This window comes from Bombina bombina, chromosome 2 (assembly GCF_027579735.1).
Source record: "Bombina bombina isolate aBomBom1 chromosome 2, aBomBom1.pri, whole genome shotgun sequence".
Taxonomy (NCBI): Eukaryota; Metazoa; Chordata; class Amphibia; order Anura; family Bombinatoridae; genus Bombina; species Bombina bombina.
Genome location: NC_069500.1, coordinates 448,965,150 through 448,988,892, shown reverse-complemented (window position 1 = coordinate 448,988,892; position 23,743 = coordinate 448,965,150).

The window sequence follows — 23,743 nt, the reverse complement described above, 5'->3', positions numbered from 1 at the left end:
GCATATTTTACATTTCACTGTAAATACACAGTACAAAACGTTGTTAAATATTATTCTAGAATTATTATTTAGACATTTAGATAGATAGATAGATAGATAGATAGATGATAGATAGATATTTCTTTCATACAGGTTGTGAGAGTCCACAATCCATTACTCCTGGGAATTACTTTCTCTACCACTAGGAGGAGGAAAAGATTCCCTAACCCCAAGAGCCCTATAAAACCCCTCACACATCAGTCTTTACTTTGTCTCTGCTGGAGGTGGTTGAAGAATGAAGATGTGCATTTGATTTTTCCGAGAGAGGGGTTTTCAGAAAATATTTAGTTCAGTACTTGTCAGAGTGATATATGGGGTATGGTTTTTGATTCTGTTTTCACCTCATGGGAAATTTTCATAGGCCTTCCATATTTGGTCGCAGGGATTTTTCTTTTGCCTCCATTTATGGATCTACAACATACTCCTATTTTTTAACCTCTGCTGATATGTTTTAGTACTGGTTTTGCAGTCTGCTGCTTATTTTCTGGTGAACGAACGATTATTGCTAAGTATCATTTATTCAACATTGTAGAAACTCTATAGCTATGTTATGGGCACTATTTTAGTTTGTATATATATTTGCTAATATATATATAGCCATGGGACAGAATCATTTTTATTCCCTTGCTATTTTTCATGCATTGTCTTTTTGAGAGCACTTAGTTTAAATTTCGGGTTGTAGCACACATCAGGTTATTGCTTGTCGTGTTAGCGCATTCTTCTATAGTTCCTTCGCACGTTGGGCGGTTTATGAATGTTGGAATAGCACACATTCATTCTTGGCTATGCAGGTACAATGCACACTAAGTGAACTGCAAAACAAAGAAGGATACATTAACATAACATCTAAAGAGCAGATAACGCTCATCAAAGAGAATTAAAGCGCAAAAAAACAACAGATATAAGAATTTTTAGCGTGTCAAAAACCCGACGTGTGCATAGCCAAGAAGCAATGTGTGCTATTCCAACATTCATAAACCGCTCAACGTGCTACTTAGGAGCGGGTAAGTGATTTCCATTCCTCAAGATCTTTTTTAAGGGGTTATAGTGTTTATTGCATTGCTTTGTCATATGCTATAATGGAGCGGTCTGATTTTGTCCCAAAATCTACCTAAGTCCCCATAACACCTTTTAACCATTATTAGGTGTGCTTATTGTAAAAAAGCTGAGGTGCCTTCTCCAGCTCATTTATATGACTTATGTTTATATTTATAACTGCAATCAGACCAACCTAATGCTGTTTCTTTGGGTATTCATGCACCTTCTGTTTGTTCTTTACAGGAGAATACTGATATGGTTTCACAAACTGTGAAAAAAAATTAAAGGCTGCAGTTTCTAAGCCACTGCCTGCTTTCCTACCTTTAAACAAGTGTAAAATATCAGTTCAGATTTTATCTTCTACAAGTTCTACATTATGTTCCCCGACACCAGGGATACTGTTATATCTTCAGATGGTGATGAGGACTCTTCAACTGACATTGAACCTGATATTTCTTCTTTTTGTTTAAAGTTGAACATATGCGTTCTCTTTTAAACAAGGTCTTAATTACTAAAGTTTCTGATAAATCTTGTAATAATTTAAAGGGACAGTCAACTCAAATTGTTTTGTTGTTTTAAAAGATAGATAATCCCTTTATTCCCCTTCCCCAGTTTTGCACAGGAAACATGGTTATATTAATACAATTTTTACCTCTGTGATTACCTTGGATCTAAGCATCTTCTGACAGCCCCCTGATCACAGGACTTTTTTTTTTATTATCTATTGACTTGCATTTAACTCAATTAGTGCTGTGTTGTGCACAACCCATGGGCATGAGCACAACGTTATCTATATGGCTCACATGAACTAGTACTCCCCTGTTGTGAAAAGCTAATAAAAAAGCATGGGATCAGGGGGCTGACTTTAGTGGCTTAGAAACAGACAGAAATGTGGAGGTCTTTTAAAACAATAACAATTTTTGTGTTGGCTGTCCCTTTAAATTCAGTTTTTAGACTGTTGATAATCTCCTTGAGGGTTTCCTTATTCCTGATGCTGTCTCTGATATGATTTCTAGGAAATGGTCTAAGCGAGGTAATTCATTTAATCCTTCTGCAAGGTTTAAAAAGTTATGTCCTTCACCTGCTGCTAATATTGATTTGTGGGAAACAGTTCCCAAGGAAGATGGGACCATTTCCACTCTGGATAAATGTACTGCTATTCATTTGGAAGACAGTGCTTCTTTTAAAGGCACTTTAGATAAAAAATTAGAGTCTTTTCATAGAAGGGCCTTTTTACAAGCAGGATATTTGCTCAGGCCAGCTATTTCTATTGCTGATGTGGTTGCTGCTTCTAATTACTGGTTGTCTAGTCTTTCAGAGCAGTATTCTGATGACTCTGCTAGTGCAAATCTTTTGGGTTTACTTAGCAGTGTCAATTCTTTTATCTGTGATGCTGTATTTGATGTTATGAAGATTAATGCCAAAAGCTTGCCTTTGGCAGTCCTTGCCAGGAGAGTCTTATCCTGATCTGCTGGTATGGTGTCAAAATCCAGATAATTATCTATTTCCTTTCGGGGAAAGAAGTTGTGTGGTTCTTATTTAGATTCTATAATATCTTATGTTTTACCAAAATGTTGACACCTCTGCTCAGAAGCAAGGCACCCTATAAAAGCTCAAGCTTTTCCCAGTTTGTCTCAGATCTGGAAGCTATTGTAGTGATTGTTCTAATTCCTTTGCCTGAACAGGGGATGGGATTTTATTCAAATCTCTTCATTGTTTTAAAAAGGAAGGTAATTTCAGACCAGTTCTGGATCTGAAAGCTCTGAACAAATATGTAAGGATTCCATCTTTCAAAATGGAAACAATTTGTTCAGAAAGGTCAGTTTATGTCCACAAAAGATTTAAAGGATGCTTACCTTCATGTTCCAATTCAAAAATATAATTTTCAGTTTCTGAGGTTTGCCTTTCTGTACAGGCATTTTCAGTTTGTTGCTCTACCATTTGGTCTGGCTACAGCTCCAAAAATATTTACAAAAGTTCTGGGATATACAGTATCCCACAAAAGTGAGTACACCCCTCACATTTTTGCAAATATTTTATTATATATTTTAATGTGACAACACTGAAGAAATGATACTTTGCTACAATGTAAAGTAGTGAGTGTACAGCCTGTATAACAGTGTAAATTTGCTGTCCCCTCAAAATAACTCAAAATTATTAGCACTGTGGAATCTGTTGGCGCTCTACAAATAATTGATAATAATAACAGACAGCCATTAATTTCTAAACCGTTGGCAACAAAAGTGAGCACACCCCTAAGTGGAAATATCCAAATTGGGCCCAAAGTGTCAATAATTTGTGTGGCCGCCATTATTTTCCAGCACTGACTTAACCCTCTTGGGCATGGAGTTCACCAGAGCTTCACAAGTTGCCACTGGAAACCTCTTCCACTCCTCCATGATGACATCACGGAGCTGGTGAATGTCAGAGACCTTGCACTCCCCCACATTCCATTTGAGGATGCCCCACAGATGCTCAATAGGGTTTAGGTCTGGAGACAGTCTATCACCTTTACCCTCAGCTTCTTTAGCAAGGCAGTGGTCCTCTTGAAGGTGTGTTTGCGGTCGTTATCATGTTGGAATACTGCCCTGCGGCTCAGTTTCCGAAGGGAGGGGATCATGCTCTGCTTCAGTAGGTCACAGTACATGCTAGCATTCATGGTTCCCTCAATGAATTGTAGCTCCCCAGTGCCGACAGCAGTCATGGAGGCCCAGATCATGACACTCCCACCACCATGCTTGACTGTAGGCAAGAAACACGTGTCTTTGTTCTCCTCACCTGGTTGCCGCCACACACACTTGACACCATCTGAACTAAATAAGTTTATCTTGGTCTCATCAGACCACAGGAGTCAGACATGGTTCCAGTAATCCATGTCCTTAGCCTGCTTGTCTTCAGCAAACTGTTTGCTGGCTTTTTTGTGCATCATCTTTAGAAGAGGCTTCCTTCTGGGATGACAGCCATGCAGACCAATTTGATGCATTGTGCAGCATATGGTCTGAGCACTGACAGGCTGACCCCCCACCCCTTCAACCTCTGCAGCACTCATATGTCTATTTCACAAAGACAACCTGTGTATATGACGCTGAGCATGTGCACTCAACTTCTTTGGTCGACCATGGCGAGGCCTCTTCTGAGTGGAACCTGTCCTGTGAAATGGTTGTATGGTCTTGCCCACCGTGCTGCAGCTCAGTTTCAGGGTCTTGGCAATCTTCTTATAGCCTAGGCCATCTTTGTGTAAAGCAACAATTCTTTTTTCAGATCATCAGAGAGTTCTTTGCCATGAGGTGCCATGTTGAACTTCCAGTGACCAGTAAGAGAGAGTGTGAGAGCGATAACACCAAATTAACAAACCTGCTCCCCATTCACACCTGAGACCGTCTAACACTAACTAGTCACATGACACTGGGGAGGGAAAATGGCTAATTGGGCCCAATTTGGACATTTCCACTTAGGGGTCTACTCACTTTTGTTACCAACGCTTTAGACATTAATGACTGTGTGTTGAGTTATTTTGAGGGGACAGCAAACTTACACTGTTACTATACAGGCTGTACACTCACTACTTTACCTTGTAGAAAAGTGTCATTTTCAGCGTTGTCACATGAAAAGATATAATAAAATATTTACAAAAATGTGAGGGGTGTACTCACTTTGTGAGATACTTTACATTTATATATATATATATATATATATATATATATATATATATATATATATATATAGGTAACAAAAACTTGCACTCGCTGGTCTTTTTAAAACACACTTTTTACTGGGAAAACATAGTGACGTTTCAGGGACAAAGTATCCCCTTCCTCAGACACAGTATAATAACATCTCATACAACACTGTATTACACTGTGTCTCAGGCAGGGGATACTTTGTCCCCGAAACGTCACCATTGTTTCACAGTAAAAAGTGTGTTTTAAAAAGACCAGCGAGTGCAAATTTTTGTTATCTTTGTTTATCCTGTACTAGCACCCTGGCAGTTAAAAGGATACTGAACCCAAATTTTTTCTTTCGTGATTCAGATAGAGCATGCGATTTTAAGCAACTTTCTAATTTACTCCTAATATAAATGCTACGTTCTCTTGCTATCCTTATTTGAAAAAGACGGCATCTAAGTTTTTTTTGGGTTCAGAACTATGGAAATCACTTTTTTATTGGTAGATGGATTTATCCACCAATCAGCAAGGACAACCCAGGTTGTTAACCAAAAATGGGCCGGCATCTAACTTACATTCTTGCATTTCAAATAAAGATACCAAGAGAATGAAGAAAATTTGATAATAGGAGAGAATTAGAAAGTTGCTTAAAATGTCATGCTCTATCTGAATCACGAAAGAAAAAAATTTGGTTCAGTGTCCCTTTAACTCTTAAAGTGAGAGTGCTCTCCTGTGTTCTAATATACAGTATATATATAAATATTTGTAATATGCTTAACTGTTACTCTTTCATCTGCCTGAATAACTGGGCACAGATACTGCAGCTGGTCAAATAACAGCATAGGTATAATAATAATGGGCTAGATTATGAGTGGAGATCTATTTATCGGTCCTGCTGATGCACTAACTCCGCTAGGTTGCACACGGATTACAAGTGGAAAGTAAAAATATTTTGTTTGTGCGCTAACCCGACACTCACAGAAAGACAAAGTTAGAATATCGCGACTGCATTAACGTATTCCCACATAGACTTTAATGGAGTAGGAAAAGCTAAACCTGGTTGCGTTTAAAGGGACAGTTTAGGCCAAAATAAACTTTCATGATTCAGATAGAGCATGTAATTTTAAACAATTTTCCAATTTACTTGTATCACAAATTTTGCTTTGTTCTCTTGGTATTCTTAGTTGAAAGCTTAACCTAGGAGGTTCATATGCTAATTTCTTAGACCTTGAAGCCCACCTCTTTCAGATTGCATTTTAACATTTTTTCACCACTAGAGGGTGTTAGTTCACGTATTTCATATAGATAACACTGTGCTCATGCACGAGAAGTTATCTGGGAGCAGGCACTGATTGGCTAGACTGCAAGTCTGTCAAAATAACTGAAAAAAGGGGCAGTTTGCAGAGGCTTAGATACAAGATAATAACAGAGGTTAAAAGTATATTATTATACCTGTGTTGGTTATGCAAAACTGGGAAATGGGTAATAAAGGGATTATCTATCTTTTAAAACAATAAAAATTCTGGTGTAGACTGTCCCTTTAATCAAGTGCGCTTAATCGACATCAAATATTAATATTTCACCTTCTAATGTTCTTCACACAGAAGAATATGTTCTATTTATTCATAAATAGATTTCTATACATATATCTGATGTTTTTTTTTTGTGGTAAAATATATATATATATATATATATATATATATAATTATAAAATATACACATTTTCCACTTCTTGATTAGAGTTTGAACACTGCTGATCTGCATTCTCAATTCCTTAGATATCTTTTTATATCAGATGTTCTATTGGAGTAGATACATGGGATAGTATACCCTCTTTTGGCTATTTGTCTTTCTATCACTTCTATTTTTTTATTTTTTTTTAATATGTGTATATATATATATATATATATATATATATATATAATTTAAGGGGTTCTCCAAATCAATGATAAGGTTACCTAAAGCAGGAATATTGTTATTAATGTTTTGTTTGTAGAGAGAACAGGCGGGGGTTTGTTTCTTGTTTCAAGTTTCATGATTATTTATATTATTATAGTACCAAAAAGTAAAAAGGACGTTCTTCATCTGGGGTCCATGAGTGGCCCCCTAGCACTGATGTTTGCCCACTTTATGTTTTGTATATTACATCTCTATGTGGTCCAAGAGTGGCCGCTTAAATTACATGGTGGGTGTATAGCTTGAACGGCAATTATTGTTTATTTGGAAATTGTATTTTGGCATTTAAGCGCAATGTCTTTTTTTTATTTTGATTTGTTTAAGCAGTCTACCTTGTAACAACTTCTTTTTCTTCATGGTGTATCTTGACAATTACCATTTGTTTGCCTTGAATAGAACCTCAATAAAATAAAAAAAAATAAAAAATAAAAACTGTGCCAGACCATGCCGGTGTCATGTGACATGCCAAGCTATTGCCATGTGCTGTTTTAGATGTGCACTGTGCAGCACTGAATGCAAAGCCCTAACTCTGCATCCAGCCATTCCCATTGCATCAGAAAAGGTCCTACTGGGGTTACCAATGTTACCAGGTAACTGCTCTGGTGGTGGGGATTGTTTCTGGGTAGGGCTGACTGTAGGCGCATGCAGCAGAAAGCTGGAGTGGCAGGCATGTGAGGATTTGAGCATCTGTGGAGCTGCATACACTGCTCTCTTCAGTCTTGAGGCTGTGTGACTCATCTCACACTGTATCTATTCAGCCTTGGGCAGACAGCATCCAGTCTGCTGGTCCCCTTAGCCCTGCTCTTTCTGCTGTGACCCTAAGATCAACTAACAGAAGTTTGTCAGGGGAACAGTGCTTTTTAGAAAGGTGTCAGTGGGAAGAATAAGTGAGTGCACACACACCCCTCCCCATGCAGCATTGTCTAGTGCAGGGTGAGAGGGAACTTGTTTGTAGCAAAGAAGTGACATGTGCTGCTGTGGCTGATGTATAGTGTCATGCTGATACTTCACACATTAATGTAAGGTTTATTGTTATAGTTTTTGTTTTCTCTCTGTCTCAGATTTTACAGCTTCCCATAGTAGTTCTGCTGTTCCAGTCAGTAAACTTATATTTGTCTGCACCTCCATGCTTCCTCCTCAGTCTTTACCTTGCTTTGCTCCTGTTGGCTGCCCTAAATCTCTTTAACCAGCTAACCTCACACCAGAATCACATTCAAAAGAATATTAAATGAATCCACAGTGGAGGAATTTATATATTTATTTACTTATTAGTACTGCTTACATCCAGTTTCACATATTGCAATTTATTTCATTTTTTAAAAATGATTAGCCCAGCAGTGGATGAGCCACTGCTGGGCTAATAATTTTAAACATTATAAAATAAATTGATTTAGTTATTTTTTGGGATGTTGGGGTGGAGAGCAAAATTGCATGGGGTGGGGGCAAGAAAGTTTTTGCCCAGGGTCCAGTCAATATTAAAGACGGCCCTGCTTCCAATGCGCTCAAAAAGCCGCAACAAACCCCTTATCGCTTGCGCGCAAACGTATTTTTTTAATTTCTTTCATTTTCTTTGTGCATTCATTTGTATACTTGTTTTGTTAAAACAAAATGAAAATCATATATTCGTCACAAATGCAAATTCATATAAAAACAAATGCACATCTCTAGTATATTATAGCTATAGCTATATCTGAGCTATATGCAGCTTGTTTTCATATGGAAGGTAACAGTTGCTAACTAACATTTACGGCTAGATTAAAAATGGATTGCTGATTGTATTATATTTGCCCATTTATGGGCGTGTGATAAGTAATCAATTACAAGTGGCTGGTTATTGCTACCACGAGCTTGCGGTAGCAATTAGCGCTCAGAAAATTAACCAGAAATTAGATCTCTGGTGAATTTTCTAAAAGTGCCCCAAATGCCTTAAAAATATAGAGCATTATAGTTTGTTTTTTTTTGGTATATACAGTATATACAGTTTCAAAAAGCTTTGTTGTTATTCCAAAAAGTGTATAAAACATCATAGGCTGCACATGCAACCAAGTAGGTATACAAAACAATTGTAAGGTATCTTGTACAGTGAAAAGAAAAGAAGTCCATGTTCCAATACAGCTTTCAAGTGTCCTGTACAGTGGGATTGGTGAGCAATTATAAGAAAATGTCCATGCTTCAATCCTCCCCATAGCCATTGCGCTAGGTTGACTAGAAGGGCACCTCGCACTTTCAAGCTTGTAAACGTAATATAAACAGATATATATAAACAAAAGAGTGTTACCACAATATCCAATTCTACAACAACAATTACCCATTGACAGCAGGCAGTGCCTCAGCCCATGGACCGGGCACTCCCCCCCGCCCATATTGATAGCATACATTCATGAATGCCAACGGAACCCTGTGTTATGTGGTGGTATCTTTCCAACTGTAATAGCATGGTGACTTGCCGTTTCCAATCTGCCAGTGTCGGTTTATTTTGTGATTTCCAGTTTTTGGGAATTAATATCTTAGCATTGTTCAGCATAATCATCAGTAAAGCCCTGTGTTCTTTTTTTCAATCTTTGGGATATACATGTACAAGAGGATCTTAGGATCGTTGGGTAGAGTGTAGACAATTATGCCTTTAATATAGGAGATAATTTCGGCCCAGTAAGAGTCTAGCTTGATGCAAAACCACCAGGTGTGCGGGCTTGTGCCCTCCTCCCCACATTCCCTCCAACACTTTTGCGATGTTGACCTATAAATGCGTTGCAATCTCACAGGTGTAAGATACCACCTGGAGAGGTATTTATAGCTCGATTCCTGTATTCTAACAGAAATTGAGGATTTTTTGGTGGCCTGGTAAGCTGTCTGCCATTCATGGAACGTAATGTCTGTGTTTAATTCCCTCTCCCATGCCTTAACATAGTGTTAATAACAAGTCTTTTTTATTGAAGCATAAACAGCACAGGTATGTGACGTTTCGGGATCACAATCCCTTAATCATGCATACATTGAAATGCACCTGTGTCTTATTTAAAGGTAAACAACAAACAATGAAAAAACTGTTCAAAAAACGTTTCAAAACATGTAACCATTTCATGGCCAAAAACTTTATGCTGGAATTAAACATACTGCCATCTATAGGTTACACATACAATCCTTATTATAAAATTTTTGTTAAGTACAAAAGAGCATATGTACATATCAGAAAATACAATAGCATAAAACCATTTCATATATATATACTACAATGTATTAACAATATAAACAAAGAAATAACCCTTATTTTTAAAGATATGGTAAGAATATAGAAAGATTAGTGGATGTATCTAGAGGAAAACGGATAAATCCAATTCTATATTTAACTCCTTAGGGTACATGGTATCCAATTTATGGATCCAGAAGGCCTACCTTTGTTTTAAAAGCAATTTCCTATTGCCACCTCCTCTAGGCACATCCACTTGATCTATAATTTGCCATCTAAGTTGGCTGAAAATGACACGCTACAGGGGCTTTTTCATCTTTTATTATTCATTAGATTTATGCTGATTTAATCTATTCCTCATACTTTGAATGATCTCTCCAATATAAATTCTGGCACATGGGCATTTCATTATATAAACCACGAACCACGAATGTAGATTCACATGTGTAATAAGATTTTTTAAAACAAGAATTTTATAATAAGGATTGTATGTGTAACCTATAGATGGCAGTATGTTTAATTCCAGCATAAAGTGTTTGGCCATGAAATGGTTACATGTTTTGAAACGTTTTTTGAAACGTTTTTTGAACTGTTTTTTCATTGGTTGTTGTATACCTTTTAATAAGACACAGGTGCATTTCGATGTATGCATGATTAAGGGATTGTTATCCCGAAACGTTGCATACCTGTGCTGTTTATGCTTCAATAAAAAAGACGTGTTATTAACCTTATGGTGCTGTGGAATATTGAACTCTTCATTTGTGGGCTGGAGGTCGCCAGCTTGTCCACTGTGCATCACATCCTAGGAGGTCTGTACCCTTTTGCCGGTCTCCTTTTGAATTGATGCCTTAACAGAGGATGGGAGGGTATGTTCATCTTTTAGTGCTAGAAGTTTATATAATTACAAAATAGCATTTCTGAGCACAGAGAGCTTCAAAGCAAGTTTTTGCCCTTATAAAGGCTTGTTTGTGCTGATCTGTGGATATGTAATGGGCAATTTGAGCATATGAAAACCAATTTATTGTGGTATTAGGCATTTGTTCCTGTATTTCCTTAAGTGTCTTAAGTTTGTGTTTGTCTGTCAGGGCGGAAAATACTCTTTGCTCTAAGCGTGTGGCTCTGTTCAAACTATTGTCCCTAAGGCTCCATGGCAATGCAGGATTGTTACAGATCGGTGTAAGTGGCAAGTGGGCACTAGATATGTGCGTTGAGGTATTTAATTTCTTGTCCCAAGTTTGAAAAAAGTAAGAGAACAAGGGGTACTCCATCGCTACCTTTGGTCTGTGTTGTGTAGTAAGTCAGGCCGTCAGGCATGCATTATCTGTATTGAGGATGTTGCAGTCCAGTTGGGTCCACACTCTATGTGGGTCATTTTCGCACCAGTCTAGTAATCTATTTAATGTGATCGCTTTCTTGTAGTCGGCTAAGTGTGGAACTCCCAGCCTGCCCCTGTCTTTTGGTAGGTAAAGCGTTCGTCTTGCCACCTTAGGTTTGACCTCTCTCCAAATATATTGGTTTATGAGTCCTTGTATATTATCTAGGTAGTTCACTGGAAAGGGATGGGCATAGTTTGTGGAGTAATCTGGGCAGAACATTAATTTTTACAATGCCGATGCGCCCCAGCCAGGAAATGGATTTATTTCTCCAGCTGGAAAGGTCCGCTATTAGACTATGTTCTAGTTTTTTATAGTTGGCTTGAAAAATTACTTGGATATATGGTGATAGATATAAACCCAAATATTTCATTTTTACCTGTTGCTTTGCAGAAGGTATTTTTGTAGCAAATTGGCTAGAGCGTCTGGCTTATACCTGATGTTTAGAAGTTCCGATTTGCTAAGGTTTAGGTGAAAATTCGAAAGTCTGCCAAATGCATCCAGGGTCTTAGGCACAGATGTATCAACATCTGTAAGAGTGAGAAGAACATCATCGGTGTACAATGCCATTTTGTGTTCACATGATTTAGTTTGGATTCCCTTAATTTGGTCATTCAGTCAAATTTTTTGTGCTAGAGCCTTGATAGTGATCACGAATAGTATAGGTAAAAATGGGCAGCCCTGTCTCGTCCCATTTGGTATGTGAAATTTACCAGATAGAAGACCGTTTACCCTAACCTGCACAGTTGGGTTATTATATAATAGAAAGATATTTGTTATAAAGGATTTATTGAAATTCATTTTGGACAGGGTCGCTTTCAGAAACTGCCAGCGGACCCTGTCAAATGCCTTTTCGGCATCTGTTGTATTTGATGTGTCTGAGCATAAGCCATTAGTTGGAGTACCTTTAAGGTGTTGTCTTGGGCCTCCCTTCCTGGCACAAAGCCCACCTGGTCGGGGTGAATCAACATTGGGAGAAATTTATTTATCCTAGTGGCTAAAATTTTGGCATATATTTTTATGTCCTAATTCAGTAGGGAGATGGGTCTGAAGTTTTCAGTTCTGTTTGGTGTCTTGTCTGGTTTTGGGAGGACTGTTACATGTGCACCCAGCATGTGCTCTGTAAAGCCTCTTTCCGCTGTGATTGAATTAAATATAGAGGTTAGTGGTTGCAGTAGGTGGTGCATATATGTTTTATAGTATTTAATGCTTAGACCATCAGGTCCTGGGCTCTTCCCATTGGGCATATTGTTTATGGATAGTTTGGTTTCCTCTGTAGTAATGGGGGCATCTAAAAAGTCTGAGTTTTCCGCCATCAGTTTGTTCAGTTGTATGTCCGATAGAAATTGATCTATGTCCTCCTGACCACTATCATTACTCAGGTTATACAGTGTTTCATAGTAAGATCTAAAAGTCTCTGCTATGGTCTTGCTATCTTTATGTGTCAAGCCTTCTTTGTCTGTGATTGTGTTAATGTGGGTGTTCAGTTGCTTGTGTTGAAGGGCTTTTGCCAATGATGAGCCTACCTTGTCATTAAGGTCAAAGTATTTCTGCTTGAGGAAAGTCGATTTACAATATTTTTTTGTGAGACGTGTGTTGATATCATCTCTGGCCTGAAGAAGAGATTTCAATGTATCCGCTGAAGAAGGGTGTTTCTTATGCTCTGTCTCCCAGTACCTAATCTGAGCTAGTGTAGAATTTAGAAATTGTCTATTATTCCTATTTTCTCTCGCCCTATGTTTAATAAATTCTCCTCTTATTATGCACTTGTGATTGGGGAAACAGAGTCACTAATGTTTTCCCGGAAATAATGTCCTAAGGTCATGTCAATGTCTAATTTGGTCAGAGGATTATCTAATATGGTTTCATCAAGTCTCCAAATGAGGGCCCGGGGGAGTGCGGGTGAGGTGGGCCAGTTAATTTTACATTGAACTGTTGAATCATCAGACCATGTGAGCAGAAGGATAGTGGCATTATCTATCAATGACAGACATAATTGGTCGCTCAAAATGTAGTCTATCCTAGTGTATGTGCGGTGTGGGTGTGAGTTAAATGTATAGTCCTGTATGTCAGGTTTCACAGTCCTCCATATGTCGTGCAGTTTCAGAAGTCAAATTTCTGAGTGTATTGTCTTAATGGTGCGTTTAAACGCGCAGGATATACCTGTGGATGTTTCTATTGTGGGGTCTAGTGGTAAGTTAAAATCCCCACCCATAAATAGTATTCCCTTTGTTCAAGAATTAATTGAGTGACTTGTTTGAAAAGTATGTGTTGTCCCGTGTTCGGGAGATCTACATTCACGAATGTGACAGGATTATTGTATAAGTGGCCAGAGACTATGATATATCTGCCATTTGGGTCTTTTATTACCTGTGTAGGTTGAAATTGCATTGAGTTGATAAATAGAATCCCCACACCACCTTTGTTTTCTTTACCAGATGCGAGAAAGGCTGATCTAAACCTCTTGTGGATATATGTTGGCTCCCTCCCCCTCTGGAAGTGTGTCTCATGAATAAAAATGATGTCTCCTGAGGCATGGTGTAATTGGTCAAAGGCAATTGATCTCTTCTCTGGGCTATTCAGGCCTTTTGCATTTATAGAGATAAGTGTAATGGGTTTAGCACCTAGCTCAGAGCCCCTCTCCATTTTGTTGGGGCTTGATAAAAAGTTAGGTATAGTAGATGGGGGGTAAGTAGTACTAGTATTTATAGTGTGTGGTCACGGTTCTATCTGTATTTCTCAGTGTGACAGGGCATCCGTTGACTAGTGACAGGTGTCCTCAGCGAGTGTGTTGGTGATATGTGTATTTATCAATGCCTTAGAATCTCTATCTACTCTTTACAGATACAGTAAATATATCCTTAATAGGTAATGAAAATATGGCAGTTGAATATTTACCACCTGGAGTAATCTGATCAAAACACTCAACAACAAATAAATAACAGTAACAGTAACAAGGTGGGTAGTATCCCACGTCTGTGATCCCTTATTGGATTCTTAACTATGCAAGATGTAATAAAACATACGACCTGTAGCCTTTTAATGTAACATGAAAGTCCCAGCAAGGTGTTTTGTTCATTTTAGGCAGTCTCTCCAATTGATTCTGTAGTACAGCTAGAAGCTGCCATTGAGGCCAATTTAACAAATATCTGTCTGACCTGATCCGACAGTGCGGATCAGGTCCAACAGAAATCGCTGAATGCGGAGAGCAATACGCTCTCCATATTCAGCATTGCACCAGCAGCTCACAAGAGCTGCTGGTGCAACGCCACCCCCTGCAGACTCGCGGCCAATGGGCCGCCAGCAGGGGGATGTCAATCAACCCAATCATACTTGATCGATTAGATAGGGTTATGGAACAGCGGTCTTTAGACCGCTGCTTCATAACTGCTGTTTCTGGCGAGTCTGAAGACTCGTCAGAAACACGGGCCTTCAAGCTCCGTTCAGAGCTTGATAGATAGGCCCCATTGATGTGATGTCATCTTGTCTTTGGTTTGTTCCTGGTGTCATTTTGGTTCATCCTGAGAATGATTGGTGCTCCATTGTGTCCTGTGCTTGCATTTCAGGTGATTTGATGGTGATCCTTAAAGTCTCACAAAATCTCTCCAGATCCTCTTGGTTTCAGAAGATAGCAGTAGCATCCCCTTTAGTAGCTATAATACTGACCGGGAAGCCCCACCGGTATTGGATATTTTTATCTCGTAGTGTCTTGGTGATGTAGCTGAGGTCCCTCCTCTTCTGCAAAGTGGCAGGACTCAGGTCAGCAAAAATGTGTATTTTGTTTTCTACGTGTGACAAATCTTTCTTTTGTCTAGCATATTTCAAGATGTCTTCTTTATCTTTAAAGTGCAACATTTTCAGGATGACATCCCTGGGGGCGCCTTGGGTGTGGCTTTGCATGTAGGGCCCTATGTGCTCTCTCAATGTGTAAGTCAGGCGTATTTTTGTTGCCTCTAAGTGTCCGAAATAGGCTCTGTAGGCATCCCTCTAGTGCCGTTGGCTGCATGCTCTCTGGAATTCCCCTGATGCGGAGATTGCTCCTCCTGCCCCAATTATCTAAATCTTCCATCTTTTCAAGTAGATGGTGGATAGTTTCCTCTCGTCCATACGGGATACATGTTGAATATCATTGTAAGTAACGTTGTGATTTTCTTCTAAATTTGTGACCTTTCTGTGTTACCCTTGTAAGGTCCCTCTTTAACTCTCCATACCATCACTGTCATTAACTCCTTTACATCATCTTTGGTGCAGAATGACTTCAAATAATCTCTAGTTATATCTACTGGGTTTGTAGCTTGAAAGGATTTGCTCACTGTGTTTGCCATATGTGAGTTAGAGGTTTCAGAGGGGGCTAATTGTACATTTTCTGACTTCTTCAAGTTGTTTTGCATTGTCCGGGTATTAGGTGTGGTGTCTGGCTTGTTAGACCTTCGTCCTGGCATATCCAGAATGTATTATTATGGGGCCACCTTGTTCCAGTATAAATATGTGTTCAGGGTCTCCCTGGCAATTTCTGTTAACTTTTATACACCAACGTGCACTCCTGGTGCTGTATTTTTGTTTGTTTATTGCAGCTGCATAGGTATATGTGTACTGTGTGCCTTATAGAGCCCTTTCAGTCCTTTGGCTGATCTGTAATGTTGTTGGATATATGCGGTTTTGCTGTGCAGCCTTTAAGTACTATTGCTGTGCTGCTCCCTCTATAACTGATTGCTATCCCAGTAATGCACTCACCTCATTCACAGGGACGGATGGTTTTGTTTCTAAATTCACAGGCCGTATGGGAATATCTGCTGTGCGGTCCGCAAATCAAATATACCAGGGTGTTTGTGTTTCTTGCATCCGCAGCTTATCCGCTGAAGCCAGCCTGTTTCCACTGCATTATAAACACCAACCGTTCCTGTGTCAGTTGTGTGGTGTCTTTTCTAAAATGGCGTGGTGCCTTCTCCCCAGCGTGTCAGCTCTGCTTTACTAGCTGCAGTTCCGAGACGTAGACGGCCTCCGTCAACACCGTTTTCAGGCTATGACCTCCAGACTGTTTTGCCTGCTGTTTGATGCTATGGGAATGACTGTTGTCGGCTATTTTTATCAGGTATCGCAGACGTGGGCCTAGGAGCTATTCGTTTAAGCGGCCATCTCTCTAAGCGGCCGAGCTTCGCCCATTGAGCATTATAAAAAAATGTAGGATTACGTACATTAAATACATAATACAATATACATAATTATTTAAAAATGCTGCAATCGCTGCGCAACTTACCCCCTAAGCTGAGTTTAGGTTTTGTGCCATCTCTGACGACATCAGAACTAGGCTTCCATTAAAGCCTATGGAAGCGCACTCTCATGAACACAATGCTTCCCAGCAATGATGTTAAATTGTAATACCAGCGCACATTAGCATGCGCTGTTATTAGACAGTGGAACACAAATATCGCTTTCATGAAAGCGATATTTAGTGCTCCACTTGTAATCTGGCCCTTAATACTTATGATCTCAATTGGAGAGAATTTATTTTATTGTTTAATTTATATAACATTTTGATAGTGGTTCTTTGGAATAGAATATATACAAAACTAGATTAAAGAAATGTCTATTGTTCTTTGTGATTCTTACTGGCTTTTAATAATATTTCTTGAAGGACAATAATAGTATAAATATGACATGCACTAATTTGTTAGATTATTTAAAGACTGTCAAACCAGAAATGCTGTGTGTTTAACCCTACAAAAGGGCTAAACACACAGTAGAAGTACAGCTCTGCACTTGAAGAGCACTGCTAGTCCCAAGAGCTCTAGTCCTAGCTGAGAAGGCTTTTCATTCGGGAGTTCAGCTGTGATGCCGTCTTGTAGCCTGGATGGCTCAATGTTGCTTAACAAATTGTCTTGAGGAAGGCATTATGTAGGGTCGAAATGTTGACATTTGATCTATTTCTGTTTTATCATTGGAATAAAATTTTTGGAATATTCTTAAAGTGCCATAAAACAGGTTGAGATCTGTGCGTATCCTAAAAGGGCTAAATAATTTAAAATAGTTTGCATAAAAACATTGCTTAAAAATTGCTGGCAAGTATTTTAAAATACTTTTTTTAAAAAAAAGCAAAATGAATTACACAGCTAAACTGCCTGGAGCAGCTAACTCCACCCCTCTTGTCAGTGTTTAGACACAGGCTTAGTATTTCAACTGATCTCACAGCTTCTAGGCATGCTCCAACAGATAATCCCTATTTTTATTTTTTTTTGCATTTTACCAAAAGAACAATAAACATAGATACAGCCATAAAAGGAATTGTGTGGGGGGAGTTATAGCTTTACAATTCAGAAACTAAAAAGAAAGGGTTAATGGCGAGGCACTGCAGTTTAAATTTGCAGATAAAGTCATTAAAGTGCATATACTATTTTGTCCCCAACTTGTTTTATGTCCCTTTAAACCCTGAGAGTGCCCTTCTATGTGTGTATATATATATATATATATATATATATATATATATATATATACAGTATATATACAGTATATATATATATATATATATATATATATACACACACACACATATATATATATCTATATATATATATATAAATATGTGTATATATATATATATATATATATATATATATATACATATATATATATAAATATGTATGTGTATATATATATATAAATACGTATGTATATATATATATATATATATATATATATATACACACACACACATGTATACACATATATACATATGTATATACTTTGGAGCAATTTCCACTCAAATACCTGAAAATAAGAAAAATAAGAAAAAATATTTTTATTAAATTTTAATAATGTGTTTGACTCTGTATGTACTATATATATTTTACAATACAATGTTCTTTACATAGTTGGAAATTTTCTATGTATTTTTAAATAGATATTCTTTATATGTTGCGGGTAAAATCAGATTCTAGGATTACCTGGGTAACACTGACATTACCCAGCTGCTGTGGGTAAAGCCTGATGTAAGATCATACATTGTGCTTTACCCTGGTAATTCTAGGGTAATCCTAGGATTACCCAAACCCTTCTGGATAAAGCTAATCACAGCACTATTTTCATCCTTTGAAGACAATAGTTCTTGCAAATCACTGCATCAAACATGTACAGTCATATGCAAAAGTTTAGGCACCCCTGGCAATTTCCATTATTTTTATTTATAAATAATTGGGTGTTTGGATCAGCAATTTTATTTTGGTCTATCAAATAACTGAAGGACACAGTAATATTTCAGTAGTGAAATAAGGTTTATTGGATTAACAGAAAATGTACAATATGCATCAAAATGAAATTAGACAGGTGTATAAATTTGGGCACCCCAACAGAAATATTGCATCAATATTTAGTAGAGCCTCCTTTAGCAGAAATAACAGCCTCTAGATGCTTCCTATATCATTTAATAAGTGTCTGGATTCTGGATGAAGGTATTTTGGACCATTGCGCCTTGCAAAACATCTCCAGTTCAGTTAGGTTTGATGGTTGCCGAGCATGGACAGCCTGCTTCAAATCACCCCACAGATTTTCAATGATATTCAGTTCTAGGGACTGGGATGGCCATTCCAGAACATTGTACTTGTTCCTCTGCATAAATGCCAGAGTAGATTTTGAGCAGTGTTTTGGGTCGTTGTCTGGTTGAAATATCTAGCTCCGGCGTAACTTCAACTTTGTGTCTGATTCCTCAACATTATTCTCAAGTATCTGCTGATATTGAGTGGAATCCATGCAACCCCCAACTTTAACAAGATTCCCAGTACCAGCACTGGCCATACAGCCCCACAGCATGATGGAACATCCACCAAATTTTACTGTGGCTATCAAGTTTTTTTCTTTGGAATGCTGTGTTCTTTTGCTGCCTTGCATAACGCCCCTTGTTATGACCAATTAACTCAATCTTTGATTCATCAGTCCACAGCACCTTCTTCCAAAATGAAGCTGGCTTGTCCAAATGTGCGTTTGCATACCACAAGTGACTCTGATTGTGGTGTGTGTGCAGCAAAGGCTTCTTCCACATCACTCTCCATATGCTGAATTGTTGAACGATGCACAGTGACATTGGCATCTATTTTTCAAGCCGTCAACTTACATGCATTCAACGGCACCAATACACTCGCCTAAGATCACCTAACATCGCTGCCGCGGACCTCAATACGTTCTCCAAAATTATCAAAAAAGCTGTCAAAAAGCTGCGCACCAAGTACGGTAGATGAGCAGCGGACTGTTGTTAACTAACAGTCATCAATCTCGCTGCTGTTCTGCTTTTTTACAGCTTTCTTGGTACCCTGTCACTAAACACCCACACTATACTGTTTACCCCCTATACCGCCACTCCTGGACCCCGCCGCAACTCTAATAAATGTATTAACCCCTAAACCGCCACTCACAGACCCCGCCGCAACTAAATAAAGTGTTTAACCCCTAAACCGCCGCTCCCGGAGCCCACCGCCACCTACATTATACTTATTAACCCCTAATTTTCCGCCCCTACACCGCCGCTACCTACATTATATTTATTAACCCCTAATCTGCCCCCCTACACTGCCCCCACCTACCTACATTTATTAACCCCTAATCTACCCCCCCCCAGACCGCCGACACCTACCTAAATTAATTAACCCCTAATATGCCGCCCCACACTGCCGCCACCTACCTACATTTATTAACCCCTAATCTGCCGCCCCCAATGTCACCGCCACTATATTAAATTTATTAACCCATAAACCTAAGTCTAACCCTAACCCTAACACCCCCTAGCTTAAATATAATTTAAATAAATCTAAATAAATATTACTATCATTAAATAAATTATTCGTATTTAAAACGAAATACTTACCTGTAAAATAAACCCTAAGATAGCTACAATATAACTAATAGTTACATTGTAGCTAGCTTAGGGTTTATTTTTATTTTACAGGAAACTTTGTATTTATTTTAACTAGGTACAATAGTTATTAAATAGCTATTAACTATTTAATAACTTCCTAGTTAAAATAAATACAAATATACCTGTAAAATAAAACCTAACCTAAGTTACAATAACACCTAACACTACACTATAATTAAATACATTCCCTAAACTAAATACAATTAAATTAAAAATAAAATTATCTAAAGTACAAAAAAAAACCCCACTAAATTACAGAAAATAATAAACAAATTACAAGTTTTTTAAACTAATTACACCTAATCTAATCCCCCTAACAAAATAAAAAAGCCCCCCCAAAATAAAAATAGCCCTACCCTACACTAAATTACAAATAGCCCTTTAAAGGGCCTTTTGCTGGGCATTGCCCCAAAGTAATCAGCTCTTTTACCTGTAAAAAAAATTACAACTCCCCCAAAATTAAAACCCACCATCCACACAACTAACCCTACTCTAAAACCCACCCAATCCCACCTTAAAAAACCTATCACTAACCCCTTGAAGGCCACCCTACCTTGAGAAGTCTTCACCCAACCGGGCCGAAGTCCTCAACGAAGCCGGCAGAAGTGGTCCTCCAGACGGGCACAAGTGGTCCTCCAGACAGGCAGAAGTGGTCCTCCAGACGGACAGAAGTCTTCATCCAGACGGCATCTTCTATCTTCATCCATCCGGTGTGGAGCGGCTCCATCTTCAAGACATCCGATGCGGAGCATCCTCTTCTTCCGACGTCTTTTTCCAGAATGAAGGTTCCTTTAAGTGAATTCATCCAAGATGGCGTCCCTTCAATTCTGATTGGCTGATAGAATTCTATCAGCCAATCGGAATTAAGTTTGGAAAAATCTTATTGGCTGATGTAATCAGCCAATAGGATTGAGCTTGCATTCTATTGGCTGTTCCAATCAGCCAATAGAATGCAAGCTCAATCCTATTGGCTGATAGGGCCTGATAGGATTTTTCCTACCTTAATTCCGATTAGCTGATAGAATTCTATCAGTCAATTGGAATTGAAGGGACGCCATCTTGGATGACGTCACTTAAAGGAACCTTCATTCTGGAAGAAGACGTCGGAAGAAGAGGATGCTCCGTGTCGGATGTCTTGAAGATGGAGTCGCTCCGCGCCGGATGGATGAAGATAGAAGATGCCGTCTGGATGAAGAATTCTGCCTGTTGGGGAGGTTGTAATTTTTTTTACAGGTAAAAGAGCTGATTACTTTGGGGTAATGCCCTGCAAAAGGCCCTTTTAAGGGCTATTTGTAATTTTGTGTAGGGTAGGGCTTTATTTATTTTGGGGGGCTTTTTTATTTTGTTAGGGGGATTAGATTAGGTGTAATTAGTTTAAAAAACTTGTAATTTGTTTTTTATTTTCTTTCATTTAGTGTGTTTTTTTGTACTTTATATAATTTAATTTAATTTAATTGTATTTAGTTTAGGGAATTTATTTAATTATAGTGTAGTGTTAGGTGTTATTGTAACTTAGGTTAGGTTTTATTTTACAGGTATATTTGTATTTATTTTAACTAGGAAGTTATTAAATAGTTAATAACTATTTAATAACTATTGTACCTAGTTAAAATAAATACAAAGTTGCCTGTAAAATAAAAATAAACCCTAAGCTAGCTACAATGTAACTATTAGTTATATTGTAGCTATTTTAGGGTTTATTTTATAGGTAAGTATTTAGTTTTAAATAGGAATAATTTATTTAATGATAGTAATATTTATTTAGATTTATTTAAATTATATTTAAGTTGGGGGGTGTTAGGGTTAGGGTTAGACTTAGGTTTAGGGGTTAATAAATTTAATATAGTGGCGGCGACGTTGGGGGCGGCAGATTAGGGGTTAATAAATGTAGGTAGGTGGTGGCGGTGTAGGGGGGGCAGATTAGGGGTTAATAAATATAATGTAGGTGGCGGCTGTGTAGGGGGGCAGATTAGAGGTTAATACGTATAATGTAGGTGGCAACGACGTTGGGGGCAGCAGATTAGGGGTTAATAAATGTAGTTAGGTGGCAGCGGTGTAGGGGGGGCAGATTAGGGGTTAATAAGTATAATGTAGGTGGCGTCGGTGTAGAGGGCGGAAGATTAGGGGTTAATAAGTATAATGTAGGTGGCGGGATAGGGGTTAATAACTTTTATTTAGGTGGCGGCGGTGTAGGGATGGCAGATTAGGGTGTTTAGACTCGGGGTACATATTAGGGTGTTAGATGTAAATGTTCCCATAGGAATCAATGGGATATTGGGCAGCAGTGAACATGAGCTTTCGCTGCTTTCAGACTCCCATTGATTCCTATGGCATCCGCCACCTCCAGGGCGGCGGATTTAAAACCAGGTACGCTGGGCCGTAATAGTGGCGATCATATCTGGTAGTAGTTTGTTAACTAGCAAAAGTAGTCAGATTGTGCCGAATTTGCATTCGGAACATCTGTAATGACGTAAGCATCGATCTGTGTCGGACTGAGTCTGGCGGATTGTATGTTACGTCACAAAATTCTACTTTTGTCGGTCACAAGGGTTTGATAACTAAGGGGAATCAGGCTCGCCACAAATACGCTGCGAAATTCTAGTGTATTTGCGGTTGATGGCTTGATAAATAGATGCCATTATCTGCAGCAAGATGATGTTGTAGGTCTTTGGAGGTGGTCTGTGGGCTGTTTTTGACCGTTCTCACCATCCTTTGCCTTTGCCTCTCCAATATTTTGCCTGGCCTTAACAAGAACTGTGCCTGTGGTCATTAATTTTCTCACTATGTTCCTCACAGTGGACACTGACAGCTTAAATATCTGCGATAGCTTTTTGTAGTCTTCCCCTAAACCATAATGTTGAATAATCTTTGTTTTCAGGTCATTTGAAAGTTGTTTTGAGGCCCTCATGTTGCCACTCTTCAGAGGAGAGTCAAAGAGAACAACAACTTGCAATTGGCCACCTTAAATACTTTTTCTCATGATTGGATGCACCTGTCTATGAAGTTCAAGGCTTAATGGGCTCACCAAACCAATTGTGTGTTCCAATTTATCAGTGCTAGGTAGTTATTCAAATCAACAAAATAACAGGGGTGCCCAAATTTATGCACCTCTCTAATTTCGTTTTGATGCATATTGCAAATTTTCTGTTAATCCAATAAACCTCATTTCACTACTGAAATATTACTGTGTCCTTCAGTTATTTGATAGATCAAAATGAAATTGCTGATCCAAACACTCAATTATTTATAAATGAAAATCATGGAAATTGTCAGGGGTGCCTAAACTTTTGCATACGACTGTATATACTATGCACTGTAATTCCTGATTTTCACTATATTTTTTGCCTTTGCCTGGGGGGTTAAAGGGGGGTGAAGCCCCTGTTGCATACTTCATTCCCTAGGGATCACTTTGGGGTAAATGCCAGAGGATCGGCAGGGCAACACCTTGAACCCCCCAGACAGAGGCAAAAAAAAAATTGTGTAGATGGGATTTATCCAGAAGTGTTAAGGTAATCTTAGGATTAAACGGGTAAAGCCCGATGTATGATCTTACATCAGGCTTTACCCACAGCCGCTGAGGTAA